The sequence below is a fragment of the Dasypus novemcinctus genome, chromosome 9, assembly GCF_030445035.2.
Source record: "Dasypus novemcinctus isolate mDasNov1 chromosome 9, mDasNov1.1.hap2, whole genome shotgun sequence".
Classification (NCBI taxonomy): Eukaryota; Metazoa; Chordata; class Mammalia; order Cingulata; family Dasypodidae; genus Dasypus; species Dasypus novemcinctus.
This window is the reverse complement of record NC_080681.1, coordinates 69,152,056-69,170,570: the sequence shown is the minus strand read 5'-3', so window position 1 is coordinate 69,170,570 and position 18,515 is coordinate 69,152,056. Positions and strand designations below refer to the sequence as shown.

General features: G+C 37.9%; 1 protein-coding gene across 10 annotated transcripts in view; it reads left to right on the top strand.

Moving 5' to 3' along the window:
* The window catches only part of NFIA (nuclear factor I A), a 530,380-nt gene that overhangs the window by 221,952 nt on the left and 289,913 nt on the right, over nt 1–18,515 (top strand). The gene's annotated exons all lie outside the window — the stretch shown is intronic.

Sequence of the window (18,515 nt, the reverse complement as noted above, 5' to 3'; positions counted from 1 at the left end):
TGTCTCATCTTTAAAATAAGGGCTTGACCCAGATCAGTGGTTCTCAAAGTGTGGCCACAGGGCACCAGTAGCATCAGCATTGCTTGGAAACCTGTGAGAAATGCAAATTTGTGGTCCCTGTGTAGTATGTCAGAAATTTTGGAGGTGGGACCCAGTAATCTTTTTTTTTTAAATTTAAATACTTAAAAAAATACTTTAGGTTACATAAATGGTATATAAAAAATATAGGGGATTCCCATATGCCCCACTCCCTACCAGTCCCACACTTTTCCACATTAACAACATCGTTCATTAGTGTAATCTGCTTTATAAGATGAGGCTGATGTACGCTAAGTTTTGAGGCCCACTGTGAAAGTGAAATTGGATATTTAAACATCCGTTTTTATAGGTTTAGCCATGAAAATGCCTATTCGTGTGATCTAGAAAGGCTCTCCTATCTTATCAGGAGAAAAGAATTGGGTGTTGAGTATTCTCTTGAAGGGGTGTTCCGCGTACATGGTAAAGTGGGGGTTTAAGGGTCAGCTCGTTGGAACTCAGATAATAACTGCATTAATCTACACATTTCCAGCTTATCCCAGCTTTGTGGCTGCTTTAGTGATCCACCAAAGCTGATGAAGACAGAGCAGAAAATGTACACTGAGGAGAATCTCTTTATTTTCTCTTCTTTGCTCTCCTCTTCCTGTAATGGATGGCATCACGTACAGCACCAACTAACCTTTTTCAAATTTTCAATTGCTTTTACAAAATTGAATCACAATCTGTTCACATAAAGTAGATTGGTGTGCGATGAAGAGAACTAAGAAGTAAAATAAGTGTTTTTCTTAAGGTCATTTACAGTAAAACTTCACAAACCTTTAGTTGTTTGTTTGTTGTTTTTTACATCTGGGAATATATCTGAAAACTAGAAAAAAGTACCACCAGCCTCCAGTTGTCCAAACTAGATTTTGTCAAATTCAAGCACTTAAAGCTCATGATCTGTGCACTCAGAAGAGCCCCTCAGTGAGGCCTACAGGCTTCTATTCTAGAAACTAGTCTAACCATTGGTTGTCTGATTTTTCATTCTGTAGCTGCAAATAAAGTCAGAGCAGACAGCTGCTTGAGTCTAGAAACTGTAAACAAACAAAAGGTGTTAGCTGGCAGCTGAACAGTGAGGGGAGACATGGAGAAACTGTCAGAAGTAAAGCAGATACAAGGTATAGTACCTTGAGATATCCTACACATACATGTGTGGATAGAATTTATTTTTATATATGTACACACACCTATCTCCTATATTCTTAGACCCTTTAGTAACTCTTAGTGTGTTCTCTCTTTCAGAGCACTTTACTGTAATTCTTATTCTTAAGAATATCTTCACAGAAAGGTTTAGTTATATTTCCAAGTATAAGAATATTAGTAACAAATTATAGAAGACTTTTCTCCAATAGGCGTTATTGTAGAAAATGAGTAGCCCTTTAAGTGGGAAACGTAAGCAGTTTTGCAAATTACAGAATCATGGACATCTGCAGTTTTGAAGGACCTTGTAGATCATTTTATTCAGCAGTTTCAAATTTTCTTTGAACCGGAATCTGCTCTTGAGAACAAAATTCATGGAGAAGCTAAATATAAATATATTTTTAAGTTGAAAAAGTGTGTGGATACTGGATGCTTAATAGCTTGGGCCTTCCCAGTCTTTCTCCCTGAAGCAGCCCTAGTTGGAATCTACCCCTAGGGCAAGGAATCACACCGGAAACTTGTTACCTGCAGAAACCAACCCTCTGACTCAGAGCCTAAGACTCTGCCTTTCTAATAAACTTGCTGTGGTGTTAAACAGGCACTGACTGTCTTTTGAGTAGCAAGGCCCTGGGGCATCTGTGTACTCCAGTTTAAAAGCCTGTGATGATCAACCTCTTCATCTTAGGAAGGTGGAAAGAAAAACTCAGAGGATTAAATGACTTCCCAAAAGCCACGTGCCTAGTTACTGCCTTCTGATTCCTGGAAAGCCACCCTTCTATACCATGGCTGGGTGGGGTGGCTGGGTGGGGTGGCTGTGTCGGTCCCCTTTGGGTTGAAAGAGGTATCTCAGTATCAGGGTTCTATGTACACTAAGCATCCTGCACAGTTTATCATGATAGATGATGTTGGGAATTAGTTCTCTTGCATTATACTATGTGGCACATGGAAAAACAGTACTTTGAATCAGATGCCACTTAGGGTGGAACATTCTGATTAGTTAGCAAGGGCCGTTAGGCCGGTAGATGTGGTGCCTGCTGCTACAGCAGAACGGATAAGCAGTTTTCATCGCCCCCCCCAACATAATCCATAAAACTCAACCTTTCTTGCTTGCTTTTTTTTTTTTTGCATGGTGCCTACTGTTTGCAAATGGAAAATGGCTGAAGAAAGAGTGAAAGTTTATATAAAATATTTATACCTTAAAGATCTTTTATCTTGTGTCATTCAAGAGATAGAGAAGTGAAAAATGTATTGGGAGTACATTATCAAGTACATTATAAATTTAAATCTCAGGTTGAATAATACCAGCTGCTAATGTGTGGAGCTTTGGAAATGAGTCACTTTCAAATCTTGAGAATTTACTGTACCAGGTCAGTTTTACTTAAGAAGGAAGTGCCTTTTGATAAAATTCTATACAGTAATCAGGACTCCTACTAATAGGTATTAAAAATCAAATATTGGACATAATATTCACATTAGAACATAGTTACATAGGAATAAAATGCAGGATCTGAGAAATTCTGCACAGTGTTTCTCCAGAAAATCAGATGTTTTTTTATCTCTTTTTTGTGAAGCAGTATAGGGGATTATACTGGGATTAAGAGTCTGTGGCTTGAAGTCAGAAAGACTTTAATTCAAATTTTCTGTCCACTGATTATTAGCTGTGTGAATTTTGGGTCAGTTACTTTCTTTGAGACTCATTTTCTTCAGATTATAAATCAAAGTAATAATAACTACCTAACACCTTTTTTTTTTTTCTTTTCAGGATTAAGTGGCATAGTATTTGTGAAACACTAAGCACATTGCCTAACATTTCATAAAATCTCAGTATACAGTAGCTGTTACCACCACCACCACCACTACCACCATCACCATCCTCATTATATTGTCTTTAGCCCTAACTGCTATTACATTGTTCTTTGGTTACATAGTTTTTTCCTTCTTTCTCTATACTACGCTATGAAAGCAAAACCAAAATTGTTGTGCTCATTGAAAAATTCAGAAAAAGAAAAAATTTTCCCTGTAAATAAAACCATGACTATCTATGCCAGATATCTGGATTTTAGGCAGGAAAAAATGTATTTTTGTTGGTAGTAATGACTTTGTTTTTTTTGTGCATAGTCTTATGTTTTCGTATACCATGCATCTCAAATTCAGATACCTGAAGCAGCCAGAGAAATAACTAGAGGAGTGAAGGAGGCTGCAGAAATGGAGAGTCCACGTCTCATAGAAAAGCTCTGACTGCACCTTAGCCGTGGCCAGTTTTTGTGTGAAGACATGGGCCCATTGTTCTCCATGATTTTTCTTTTTTTAAGAATCTGCAAGTTTAGATTTTTTCATGAATAAGGATGTTTTAAATAATGGCAACTGTATGTTAGGAACCCTTTTGGCTGAAAGCAAAAACCTGTCTCTTAAACAAATAGAGATTTATATTTCTTACGTAAGGAGAAGTTCAGAGGAACGTGATTGTGTTGGTTTATTTGCTTACTAAGACCAACAAGGACCCAAGCTCATTCTGTTTTTTTTAACCTACCATGCTTTATATGTTGGCCTTTTTTTTTTTCTTTTATGCTTGTCATGTTGTGCTTGCATTTATTTTCAAAGCAGGATGATGGTGAGATGGATGGGGTATTAGCCTTCTTTGTGGCATTTATCAGGAAAGTAGAGAACTTTCTCAGAAACTACACAGGAGAGTTCTTATGATTCACTGGTTAAAAATGGAATCTCTCTGGGTGCAAGGAAATTTGAGAAAATGAGTCCCCAGCCTTACAGTCTCTATGGTAGGAGATGGTAAAGGAGGTTATAAATGGCTATTGTATTTACTGGTTAACAGTGTTTGCCATGACAACTTACTTCAACATAAAACACAACTACAGGAAGTGGAAGCCCTGTGACCTCAGATATGCACGAAAAATCTCCAGATTTGAACATTATAAAATAAAAATATTATTTTGGGAGAGGGCAGTGCTTTACTTTTATTTGAATGGTTTTGCATTATATAGGCTAGGTCTTTGTCAACAGTGAACAAACTGTTGAGGGGGTATTACATGAATTTACCTAGTTTTTAGAAAAGCTTATTTAGAGTTTTAGTAGAGAAGTTAGAAAAAAACATACCATTTAATATTATTTATGTACTACTATATTACAATAAAATAGCTAAATTATCCTGTACATACTTTCTTTTAAAATTAATTCATGGATTAACTGTACTTTCCCTTAGTTGTTTTTATTCTAAAATAAATTAATTTCTTTGTAAATAATTTTCACTTGATTTTGATAAATTTTATTGGAAGGAAATATTTCCTGTCTTATTTATTTATTTGTAAATTTGACTCGAACACTGGAAAACTCTTCTGAAATGTTGTACAAAAGCAACAACTTTAAGCTGATTAAAAGTATGTTTTAGATGTATGTAGTTAAACTGCTATCAAACCAGGTATATATATTTAGTTAATGAAACTCAAGAGTTATAGAAGTTCAAAGAACTCTTAGAGACAGCTAAGCATGCACTAAATGAAAACCATATCTATCCAACTCTAGCAGATTGACTTGTCTGTAATATTTTTGCTTACACCTCTTGCAGTTTACTACTGAGTTAGTTATTCTCTAATGTCCTTGACAAATTCAGGAAGCCACCATGTGTTAGAAAAATTGAGAGAAAGTATTTCTGTCAATTTGATCCTGATAATTTCTTCTTAGGTTGTAAGTTTGGGTTTTCTTGATCTAGATGTTAAACACAAAACCAGAAATACCTTCAGATATTTGATGGGTCATTCCTCAATATCAGAGAGTAGTAGAGAGTTTAGGTTCTGTGAGTTAGGCGCATGGAAACCTTTTCAGTGTTCTTGTAATTCCAATATATTATCACTTTGGCCCAGCAAGTTAATGAAATCTCTCATAAATATGAGGTTAAAGATTTAAGTAACCATGAGCTATAGAATAAAGGCAAAACTCTTTGCAAGAGAATCTTTTAGATTATTTGCATGTGTAAGATCTATTAACCAGTCTACTACTCTGTATAATTTATTTAAGATTAAAAATAAAAATATTTTACAGATACTTTATTAAAATCTGCTTAATAATGGGATTGTAATGATTTTTTTGTTTTGATAGGGAATTGGTTTAGAGACAAGGAAAAAGAGAATAGGGACTTAATTATATGGGAAAATAGAAATAGTATGTTTCCATTTAGGGTATACTTATACTCTGAGGGCTGTTGTGGCAGGTACATTAAAATTGTTTCCTGTAAACCTTAAAATAATACTACAAAGTAGTTATTATAAACCTTTTTCATTGATGAGAACACCAAGGCTATAGTTGGACCACGTGACTTGCCTAAGTTTCATAGACATTATATTTGGAGCTGAGCTTTGAACCCAGGTCTGTCTCTGTTTCCTACTGTCTCTTTCCCCTGTACCAGAAGATCCACCCCAATTGGACAAGTGAGAAGAAAAATATCAGTTGGATTTCATTATGGATAAATGTATGGTAATATACTTAGCAAAACAATCTGAAGTACCTCTCAGATATAGGCTCTTAGGTATTAATTACTGCTCGTGGAAGAAACCTGGGAATCACTGTATATGCTGTCCCTCCACATGACTCTTAACTATTGAGTTCTTTGTGTGGGGATGGAAAGATAATGTTCTTGTACATATGACTTTTGTAATGTTGCTATAGTGAGAAAGGTTCCTGGTAAAACCTCATTATGTGATAAATAAGTCTGTATTAGGAAAGGATAAGTGTATGCTCATTTAGGATTTTGTACTGGTTTGGAGTGTATTTTGGAAATGAAGACTTAAACTCTAGAATAAGTTTACTTTTCTCTAAAGTAGGCACTTTCTTAGAAGAGTCATTATGATATTATTTCATAGCTATTAAAATTTGCTATCTTGATGCTTGGTTAGGAATGAAATGAATGAAATATTTATTAAGGTCATATCAATGTTGTGTACAAAGGGAGCCATGCGGTGATTTTTATGCTGTGCTTTTTGGTAGCTGTGTTTCTGCTGGGTTGCATCAATGTCTGTAGATTTTATTGATTCTAATTGTCAGTCTACATTGTCTCTAAGAATTTATGTGAGTTTAAAAATCAATCCCTTATGTCTTCATTTGAAATAGTTTGGAAAGGGACAAAGTTGCAACTATTAATCCTGTTATTTCTTTGAACCATAAATGGTATTATTCCCCATGAAAACATTTGCAAATTTTAGGTGTTTTGGCCCCTTTAGTTTTCTTTTAATTTAATTTCCTCCATCTACAAGCTTTTGAAAGCATGTCACTGCTTATCGTTATCTCTAGTAGATTTCTGCGTGTGCCTGGCAAACCCCATAGCTCAAATCCTAAAGGTTAAACTCTAATATTGGATGCTGTCCACATACATGGGTTTTGATGTAAACTTAATAAGCTTATGAAGATTTTATGCCAACTGATACCTTGAATTTACATGATGCATCAGATAAAGGCCAATCAGAGGGCTAATGGGCCTGGGCTATGATTGTAGGTAGTGGGGAATGTTGGGCTTTTTACTAAAAGACTCCTGTGTTACTTTATGTATATTTTTGAGTTAAGTTTGACAAATACATTCATGTTAAATATTGGGACACGAACAGTGATACAAGCTTGTATAATTAGCCCATACTGATATAGAAAAGGGAAGTTTACAACTAATAGTGCAAATACTAATTTTAAGACCTTTAAGAGCTAGTGCTTTTGTGGAAGTGCAAACATTGTATTTATTTTTCTGAAGCAACTGATTTCACCTACATCTTCTGATTAAGTGGTCTACCTCTGTGTGTGCATGCATATTTTACGTAGGTATATATTGAGAGATATAGTTGAAAAGTTAACAGTTTTTGACTTGAAAAATACTGCAGTAAACTGACCTCTTGTTTTTACAATGGGGAAAGAGGAATTACAGTAAAGTGCATTATTTATACCATGAACTCAAACTAGATATATAGCTTGGGAAATTTTTTTTTTCATTTGAGATCCTTTTAAGGAGTAGCTTTATTTTTCTTACCTGGAGATACATGGAGGTTATGTGTACCCACATATTCTTGTGGTTATGATTCTTGAAGATGTTCAATGAAAAATTCTATTATATTTCTTTAAAATTACACTGTATTTGGGATACCCTAGCACTGTGTCATGCCTTTGGGATGGAGGTTATGTATCTCTTTGCTAGGGATTGAAAAATTAAGCCCTGGCTATAGCAGTTTTTATTGTGTTTTCTGTAAGCTCATAGTTTTCATCACAATTTTTTAAAAGTTTAATTTAGGAATGATTGCTAAATATTTCTCTGATACCTACTTATCAGCAGTTTCTTTTCTGCAACAAGTCTTGCTTCCTTTGTTTATGGAAGGCCTCAAGTTTGTTTAGAAAACAAAGTCTGTCTTATCATAATTTTGTTAAGGAGAAGAGGCAGCTACATAAAATAAAGAACAAACCTGTGAAACTTTTATTCTTCATATCAGGCTTCTGTTTGAGGAAAGCCTAAATGAATAAAGCAGCAACTTGTTAAACTTAGCCCAGACTCTGTTTGAGAGGATCTTTTATTTACAAAGCTGAGTGGATTCCTCCCTGAAGCAAAAGAAATAATTTTAGTGGATTTTGAAAGACTTCAGATAAGTACACGAAAAATTTTCCCCTGCTGCTATAAGCTTAAAAAACAGCATCAGAAGACCTGAAGACTTGTTTTTCTAACTGTATAACAAGCACAGAACAGAGGATTCTAAATATTTAACCCCCCCCCCCCCACACACACACTATTCTGTGTTGCAGTCAAACTTGATTACTTGCTGTTTTTTTTCCAGGACACTTCTCACACTGCTGTCTCTCAGTCTGTCCTCCAGGAATGACCCTTCTTGTACCCTCACACCTCTGTCCAGTGGAATCCTGTCTATCCTTCAACCTGTATTTCAAATGCCCGCTCTTTATTAAGTCTTTATTAAGTCTTCAAATAAATAGGATCATTTTGGAAAGAGGTCCACTCCTTTCAATGTGTTTATCTTACCTAATTTGTGATTTGGCACTTTTTTTTTTGTATTTTGCTTTGTGTTTTAGTTTTTGTGTACTTAATTGAATTCAGTGATAAATAGACATTTACTGAATGTCCATTTTGTGCCAGGCACTGTATTACTTACTGGAGAAACCAAAAGGTTTAAGACATGGCCTATGGTGTGAACATCTTGCTGGTCTTTTCTCTACCCATCTTGACTGAATTCCCAAAGGATGGAAACAATCTTAGGATTCTTTAGTATCCTCTGGAAAGCTTGGCTTCTTGTACATAGTAGCTACTCAGTAAATGTTCATTGAGTCAAATTAGTTTGACTAAACCAATTTTCTTTGGCTTAAATCTGAGCAGCAAAGATTGACTTTCTTCTTTGGAGTTTAAATAAAAATAGTCTAATTTATCCATGGCAATTTTTATACTGTGATTGTATGTGGTATATAAAGGAAAATTTTCCCACTTCCTTTACTACTCTTTGGGTGTTTGTTATTTGTCTTTGATAGTATGGTAACAATTAGCATATGCCAGGCAATAAGAATTAGTTTGAGTACCAGTAGGAACTATGTTGGTCTCCTCATCTGGTCTCCTAACGCTACCCTGGGGATCCTCATGCATAGACAACTGTCAGCTACAACCTCTGGACACTGTAAACTGTAGCTTTCATCTAGGTCCCAAGGGCTCCATGACCCAAGAAAGGATAAGTAAATGGATTAATTCAACTTGATTCCCCAAAGGATTTCTAAAATGTAGGTGGCATATGTATCAGGTTTACCACTCCTCTGACCAGTAGCAGTGCTCCAGAGCTTCCTTTTATCTAAGTGGTGGAAGAGGAATGCATCTGAATGTCAGTGTAGAGTAAAACTAGAGCTGACCTTCAAGAAGCCTCAGGGCTTCAGAGGTTGGGCCCAGAGACCCAGCTTCCTGGTAAACGGGCTTGGGCAGTGGTAAAGAGCCTGATCATAACATTTGGCATCCTTTCTGGACTCTAGCCATTACAGGGTTTCTGGGTAGGATTGTAACTGAACCTGAACTCTTCCCTGGGAATATGCTTCCCCAACCTGTTTTTGCTATCTAACTGACAAGGATAACTATCAGTAACATTTTGAACTTTCCTGTGAAATTGTTCTTTATGGAGTGTAGTCAGGAAGTTGGTTTTTTTTTTTTTTTTTTACTTTGGAGCTTTAGAAGAGGGCCTGAGCTGAGCAAAAATTGGTGTCACTGCCTTTTTAACGGCTGGACAGTTATCACAAAGCTGTGGTGACATCAGTGATGGTGTACCCACAAAGGTGTTTGGTCTTGATAAGCTTCAAAAGAAGCAGACTTTGTTGTGTATTTTTTTTTTTTAATTTAAAAACAGCTAATGGATTCTGTTTCAGTTGAGAGAGAGAGAGGTTCTTTCCTAAATAGAAAAGGACAGAAAGTTTATAGAAAATAATGTCTGAGTTGCTAAGACAGTGTTTGGCATTACTCTGTAGTGTATGTGCATGTGTGTGTATGCACACAGTCTCGCAGGCATGCAAACAGGACTGCTTATGTTCATATTTTATGTAAGACCTTAGAATGGATACCAGATTGCCTATGTAACCTTGGAAGATTGATTTACTCCTCAGTTTCTTTTATGCTCATTATTTCATCAAATAATGTTTATTATGTTTTCTGAATCTGTTAAATAAAAGGGACTGTGGAAAAATTTAAAAATGCTAAAATTATTCCAACTAAAAGTATTATAATAAGGTGATGATTTGTAACCCATCTACTTGAAATAAGAGGCCAAGCAAATGGAAATGTGATATATTTAAGAAGGCATTTCTTGGAGGAAAAAGAAGAGTTTGATGTTCCTACTAGACTAACATTATCCATTGTGTTTTTATTTTAAGCATAATTAGGAAATATTTTGAAAGTAACCAAGTAACTGTAATGACATTTTCTTCTCTGGTTGAACCAAGGGATAATAAGAGATAAATGTTACATGTAATAAAGGCTGTGTTGAATCATCAAAGCCCCATCTTTGTTAAAACATTGAATATAGGGGTGGGGTGGAGGAGAGTTTCCTTATTTAGAAAAGGTTTCTGGTAGACCCTTCTTAAAGAAATGAAAGAAACACCTTATTGATCTAATTTGAAAAGGAATAAGAGAATTCCCCTCCCTGTGGCTGCCATGCTTAAACTACTCTGCCTGTGTAGTGTGGATGTGACTGTGTGTGCTTTCTTTGGGGCAAAGAGAGCCCTGGAATTGGGTTTTACTCTTATGCTGAGCTGCTATATCCGTAGGAACTGTGTGCTGAAGACAGCAACATTTGGTCCTTGTAAAAACTGGGGATTTCCTATGTACCCCTTAGGGGTTTTCAGTGGCTGATGCAAGGGGTAATTTCAAAGGGTTTACCTCATGAGATTTGTCACTTAATGCAGAGGGAGGAATTTCTGGGCATCCAGACTTAAAATGAATGATAGGGAAGACTCCATAGAGCTCCAAGGACTTCAACCTCCAGGGGAGAAAAGCAGTAATTTATGGATCTCTCTAGAAATTATGGTTGGGTTCTTTTTCCTCTGAACTTAGTCTTCCCTAGTCATGTGACCGGAATTCAATTATCAGTGCCATAAATAATCTTGTGAATGGAAGCAGTGTGTTGGGCAGTGAATTTCTGCTTTCTAAAGGGAAAAGAACCTTTAGAAGTTATTAGAAATAATGCTGTAGTGGTCCTGATTCTAAAGGCAAATGGTCACAGAAGTATAGGATTGCATCTCTGGAAAAAGTTGGTTTAAGATGAGTCCAGTATATGATGGTGATCGATGGCATGAATATTGGATATATTTTTTTAAATGCATATTTAAGGCAGGCTGTATTTAGAAATTTATTTATAATTGGTTTTAGGATAAAGCCAGCCTGTTGAAGTATTACAGAGTTATCTTTTGGTTCCATTAGCATCCTTGAAATATTTAACAAGAAGCTGAGTTTAGCATATGAGCTCTTTCAAACATTGTTGGAGATAAGCCCTTCCATGCTGGATGATAATTGTTTTAAAACCAGCAAGTGACCCTTTGTTTTAACATCTTTCCTCTTGTCCTGTGTTGAAGAATAGGGAAGGTCATCTTTTTATAGTCAGAAGTCTGTATGCCTTTGAAAATAGCCCTTTACCTACCACTCCTCAGCAAGTAACAATTTATGTCCTGAAGATGGCAAAGAGTGTTGATTTAATTCATTTTACAACCAGTGCCCTTTCATGGGAGAGAGCAGGCTGGTAAAATTGTTTCGAGAACCGGAACATTTTTCTTGGTTATTTATAACATAACTTGACCATCCAGCTACACAGGGCTCCATTCAATTGAGAAAGTCTATTGAATCCAAAAATAATAATCCTTTATATTTGTACAGTATTTGCAGTTTCATAGAGAACTCTTCACATCCATTTTCTCCTTTGATTTTTCTGACAACTCCGTCAGGTAGAGAGGGCAGGTATTGTTACCTCCATATTGTAGACAAGGAACACAGAGCCTAAGTGCTTATGAGCAGTGCCCAAGGCTTCACAACCAGGAAATGATGGTGGCTTGCACCCCCTAGATTTTATTTTGGCTCAAAAGCCAGTACTCTGTCCACCATTCTGTTTTGATACTCTTGAAATATTGATTGCTCTTCTAGGAAAGAAGAATTGTCAGCTTTTGCTGAGGAACATGAAAATCTGATGGGAGAGAGAGACAATTCTGAGAGAATTGCATTGAATAGTCAATAAAATAGGAAAAGATCTGGGGGTTAAGGGGCCTGGCCTCCTGCTCTGGTGCTGTTGCTCATTCATGATGTGATCATGGACAAGTCACTTAGCTTCTCCATTCCTTTGATTTCTGCAAGGATGATCGTTCTAATCTATACGCAAGACATCTCACAGATCTATGGCAAAGATGAAAGAGAAGTAATTTATGTGAGAGTTCTCTGGAAGATAAACATTACGCAAATGAAAGAGATATCACTATGTATGGTTTTAGTATTTGAGTTTGGAGTGTGAGTTGGAAAAGCAATTATTCTCCATTTATAAAGGCCCTAAATCTATCCCTCCATATTTTACTTGCCCCCACTTAATCCCTTACTCTTCCAAATTCCCTTTTGTTTTCTTTTTCTCACCCTCTAGACAGAGCTGCAAGGGGTTCCTGAGCATTTCTAAGAGAGGTGAGGGCATGTCGAGGAAAGAACATTGGTTATACTGTTAGAGAAGCTTATGTGTAGGACCCAGCCCTGCCACTTTCTAGCTTTGTGACTTTAGGCAGGTAACTTAACCTCGCTCAAGCTCAGTTTCTTTTCTGTAAAGCAGGGATAAGAGTGGTACTTAAAGGGATTAAGTGAGATAATGGATGCAAAGTCTTAGTATAGAGATTGGTTCTCAACATGCTCTCAATAAATATTATTCCTTGTTAGGGAAAAGTATATTAGAGAGAGATGACAAGGGCAAAGTTGCTGAGAGAAGTGGAAGAAAAGGATGGCTTTTGGGGTTTGGATTTTTTCTCCACTTTAAGCACTGTTTTTATATTATCTCTTAGCAGCTTTCCTTTTTGTCTCTCATCACCCCCCCCCTCCCCCCCGCCCCAGATATGAGGTGTTTTAAAGGAAAACACAGTCTTGGAGGTGAGGGGATTATGCAGATGGAGAGGTACAAGGCTAAAAGCAGTTACAGAGGACCTAACCTGGGTCTGTTCCCAGCCTTCCTCAATTTTGAAACATGCACTCTCAGCACGCCAGGGTTGTTTGCAAAGCTATTGTGGAGGCTTTTCTTAGGCAGCATTACCTGCTCTGAAAGCTAAATGCCTGCCTACACACACTTCACAAAGCAGATGGTTTCTTTTGCTTTCCATGTGGTCTAAAAATGAAGTGGACTTTTAATGAAATAGGTTGGGGAATTCCACTCTCAACTCTGAATCTGGTGCAAGGGCAAAGATAAGGCATACCTCAGAATTTGTTACTTTTGCTTTTGAATGGTAGTAGGGTGGGGAGGTGAGAGAGGAGGAGAGACTGAATGAGGTTTGCTACACTGGATCCAGCGCTGGTGAGTAGCCAGGCATTTCCCATGTGCTTTGAAAGCTGGGAAGAAAGAAATGACCTTATTTCCTCTCTTTGATCCCTTGTGCTCATATGGAAGGGCAAATTAGCTTGGTTCATATCTAGTATATGCTAGGTGCTCTTTTAGGTTCCAAGGTATAAGGATGGGAAGATATCGTCTTTGAGAAGATTGGCTCGAGCCAGTTTGATGGGACTTAAATCACACTTTGAAATGCAAAAGTTAGGATTTGGGGATGAACTTTTGACAGAGCACCAATGCAAGTTGACTTGTTATTTTGGGTAGCATCCTAAAGTGAGTAGCACCCTCTGTAGCTAGAACATATTTAAAGTTTGCTATTTGAAAGTGTGGACTCTTTCCCAGTGCCAATGTAAAGGGTTCCTATATATATATATATACACACACACACCTATATATACACATATATATATACATATAGGATATATACATATATATATATATATATCTCAGTGGGAAGTGGATTTGGCTCAAGTGATTGGTCTCCCATCTACCATATAGGAGGTCCAAGGTTCGTTTCCTGGGGCCTCCTGGTAAAAGTGAGCTGGCCTGTGTAGTGAGCTGTACCATGCAGGGAGTTGGCCTGCACAGAGAGCGGGCGCAACAATATGACACAACAAAGGAGACACAGGCGGGACAACGGGAGAAGCAGTGAACCAGGGAATTGAGGTGGTTCAAGTAATTGAGTGCCTCTCTCCTACATCGAAGGTCCCCAGATCGGTTCCCAGTGTCTCCTAAAAGAGAAGATGAGAAGAGAAAACAGACACAGAGAGCACTTGGCAAATGGACACAGAGCAGACAGCGAGCACAAAAACACAACGGGGTGAGGGGAATAAACAAATAAAAAAAATATATATATGTATGTATATATCAAGTCTTGGCATTTATTGGGCATTAGCAGACCAGTTACCAAAATATTATTCCTTGTGAACTTTTAAATTAGCCTTTCTGTGTCATTTACTATTATTTCAAGGTTGTGAGAAATGTTATATAAGTACAGATGGGAAAAATTCATATTGAATTTTTATTCCATCATGTAACTGTTAGGAGAGAGCACCAGATAGTGTTTAGTCAGTTTTTCTAAATCCATGAGGCACCTAACTCCATCCCCTCAAAAGGGCTGTATTTAAAACAAACTGGGAAGTGGCTGTGGCTTAACTGATAGAGCATCCGCCCACTGTATGGGAGGTTCGGGGTTCGGTACCCAGGGCCTTCTGACCCGTGTGGCGAGCTGGCCTGTGTGCAGTGCTGCTGTGCTCAAGGAGTGCTGTGCCATGCTGGGGTGTCCTCTGCGTAGGGGACCCCATAAGGAGAGCCACTATATGAAAAAAGCGCAACCTGCCCAGGAGTGGTGCCGCACACGTGGAGGACCGACGCAGCATGGTGACGCAACAACAACAAAAAAGTGACAGAGTTTCCAGTGCTGTAAGACAAGAATGCCAAGCGGACACAGAAGAACATACAGTGAATGGACACAGAGAACAGACAACAGGGAGGAAGGGGAGAGAAATAAATAAAAATAAATCTTAAAAAAAAAAACAAAACACACCTACACTATAGGAAGTCCTTCTCTAGTAGGTCATCATTTATGCAGAGGATTTTTTTCTAGTTTTTATAACTTTACAAAAATTTATTCTGGTAAAATATATTCAAACTAAAATTTCCCGTTTTAGCTATTTTAAAAATATGCACTTCATTGATGTTAATTACATTTATAATATTTGGTGCCATCACCACCATCCATTACCAAAACTTTTCCATCACTCCGAACAGAAACTCTGTACCCATTAAGCATTAACTCCCCATTCTTTTTTTTTCTCCCAAATTCTACTCAATTTATTCATTTTTTAAAAAGATATTACATAAAAAAAATGTGAGGTCTCCATTCGCACCCCCCCCCACAATAACACTCTCCCCCATCATCATGTCACATCCATTGCGTCTGGTGAGTACATCTCCAGGCATTGCTGCCCCCCATGTCCCGTGTTCCACACCATAGCCCACACTTTCCCACGTTCCATCCAGTGGGCCATGAGAGGACATACAACACCCGGCAATTGTCCCTGGGGCATCACCCAGGACAACTCCAAGTCCCGAGAATGCCTCTACATCTCTTCTCTTCCTCCCATTCCCCGCACCCAGCAGCCACCATGACCACTTTTTCCACATCAATGCCACGTTTTCTCGATTATTAACCACAATAGTTCATGAATAGAATATCATTAAGTCCACTCTGATCCTTACTGTATTCCTCCTTCCTGTGGACCTTGGCTTGTTGTGTCCATTCCACATCTATGTCAAGAGGGGGTTTAGATTCCACATGGATATTGGATGCAATCCTCCTGCTTTCAGTTGTAGGCACTCTAGGCTCCATGGTGTGGTGGTTGACATTCTTCAAGTCCATGTTAGCTGAGTGGAGTAAGTCCAATAAATTAGAGTGTAGGAGCTGAAGTCTGTTGAGGTCAGGGCCTGGCTATCATATTGTCAGTCCAGAGATTCAAATCCCCTAGGTATATCTTAAGCCCCAGCACCAACTACATGATTCTATAATAGTTTCTGATTTTGTGAATTTATGCAAAGGATTTTGACTTTGCTTTGTTGTTACCTATCATATTCTGTGCAAGACAGTTATTTCATTGGTAATTACTTCTTCATATGGTTACCTTTTGTCAAGTGTCTTTCTTTTTTTCCTTCTTGAGTTATAATTAGTCATTTACTCACTTGCTCATTCAACAATTTACTGACATCTACTGTGTGCCTTATACTGTATTAAGCACACTCTTGTCATCAAGGAGCACACAGTCCAGTGGGGAGACAGAAAAGCAAATATAATAAAGTTTGATTTGTGGTAGAATTAAATACAGTATATTCAGGGATAACTTCCGGGAGAGAGTGTCATCTAAGATGAGTTTTAGAGGATGAATAGCTATCAGTAGACAAAGGGGTTGGGGCAGGGAGGAGATAGAAAGTGTAGCACACATAAAGACAAGGAGTTTGAAGAGAACAGGGTATGTGCCAACAATTGGGCATAGTTCATTCTGGTACTGGAGGGGAAGATGAGTCCACTTATAAAAGTCATATAAACCTCTTTTAAGGCCTGCCTACTGCTGTGACACCAAAAGTGCAAAATTTACATGGCAGCTAGGAAGGGGTACTGGAAGGACCATACTTATATTTTCACAGATGCAATTTCTTTTTCCATTGTTTTCATTGCAAATGGTATTGTTTCAATTTGGGTCATAAACTTTCTAGGATGAGGAAGGGCATGAGTTAATGATAATTGTCTTTTTAGTCTCCTTATAAAAAAGTAAATCTTGGGAAGTGGATGTGGCTCAAGCAATTGGGCTCCTGTCTACCATACAGGAGGTGGAGGGTTCTATTCCCAGGGCCTCCTGGTAAAGGCAAGCTGACCTGTGTGGTGAACTGGCCCCATGCAGAGTGCTGCCCCACGCAGGAGTGCTGGCCAATGCAGAGAGCTGGCGCAGCAAGATGAGGCAACAAGAGACACAGAGGAGATAACAAGAGATGTAGTAGACCAGGGAGCTGAGGTGGCACACGAGAATTATCACCTCTCTCCCACTCCCGAAGGACCCAGAATCAGTTCCTAGAGCCGCCTAATGAGAATACAAGCAGACACAGAGCAGACAGTTGCGGGGTGGGGGGTGGGATGTAAATCCTATCAGGATCTTCCATTTATCTCAGTAGGTATTTTATATGATAGAAATAAAACTTATCTTGATTTTTAGAAAATCAGAAAATAAAATTATCAGCTGAGACTTTCTCCTCTCTGATTACTTGCTTTCATTTAAAATTTTTTCATGTAAAATATGTTGATATTAAAAATAATTTTTTTTCATTGTAAAAAGTCCAATGTAGAAAATTTGGAAACAGAAAAAAATATGTAGATGAATATGAAGATTAACCCTAATCTTATTCCTTAAGAACTACAATAAAATTGCAAGTATATATTAGTCCTTTTTTCCTTATATATATATATTTATATATATATACACATTTTTTTAAAAAATGCAGGATCATATGGCAATAAACTGATTTTAGAAATCCATTTATTCAAGAAATATGTTTCAATGCTTTATGTTTATTTATTTGCTTGTCAAACAAAACTTTTAAATCCTATGACAATTACTGAGAATAGTAAAAATAAGAAAGTAGAAATAACTGTATTTATCCCCTTCCTACACTTAGTTCCCTGTATTTATGAAAAAAATAGGAAAGAATCTTATCAAGAGTTTGTTAAAAATATATTATAGGGTTGGGCTATGCCAATCTCCTACATCTTCTACATACTTCTGAAGTACTATTTAGTGAATTCATGATGATATTCATAATGATAATCCTGACAAAGTAATATTTGTATACCACTTTATCATTTACTTGATAATGTTATGTACATTATCTCAATTAAAAAAATATTTTGTTTAAGATTTATTTTTTTAATTTATTTCTTTCCCCTCCCCCAATTGTCTGCTCTCTGTGTCCATTCACTGTGTGTTCTTCTGTGCCCATTTGTATTCTTGTCAGCAGCACCCAGAATCAGTGTTTCATTTTGTTGCATCATTTTTTTTTTATTTTTAAATTTTTTTCTCTCCCCTTCCCCGCCCTCCCCCCCACAGTTGTCTGGTCTCTGTGTCCTTTTGCTGTGTGTTCTTCTGTGTCTGCATATATTCTTGTCAGCAGCACCGGGAATCTGTGTCTCTTTTCGTTGCGTCATCTTGCTACATCAGCTCTCCGTGTGTGTGGCGCCACTTCTGGGCAGGCTGTACTTTTTTCATGCTGGGCAGCTTTCCTTACAGGGCACACTCCTTGCGCATGGGGCTCCCCTATGCGGGGGACACCCCTGTGTGGCACGGCACTCCTTGAGTGCATCAGCACTGCATGTGGGCCAGCTCATCACACTGGTCAGGAGGCCCTGGGTTTGAACCCTGGACCTCCCATGTGGTAGGTGGATGCTCTGTCCATTGAGCTAAATCTCCTTCCCCTTGTGTCATCTTGCTGCATCAGCTCTCCAAGTGTGCGGCGCCATTCCTGGGCAGCCTGCACTTTTTTCAAGCTGGGTGGCTCTCCTTACAGGGTACACTCCTTGAACGTGGGGCTTCCCTACGCAAGGGACACCTCTGCATGGCACAGCATTCCTTGTGTGCATCAGTACTGTGTGTGGGCCAGCTCATCACATGGGTCAGGAGGCCCTGGGTTTGAACCTTGTGGTAGGCC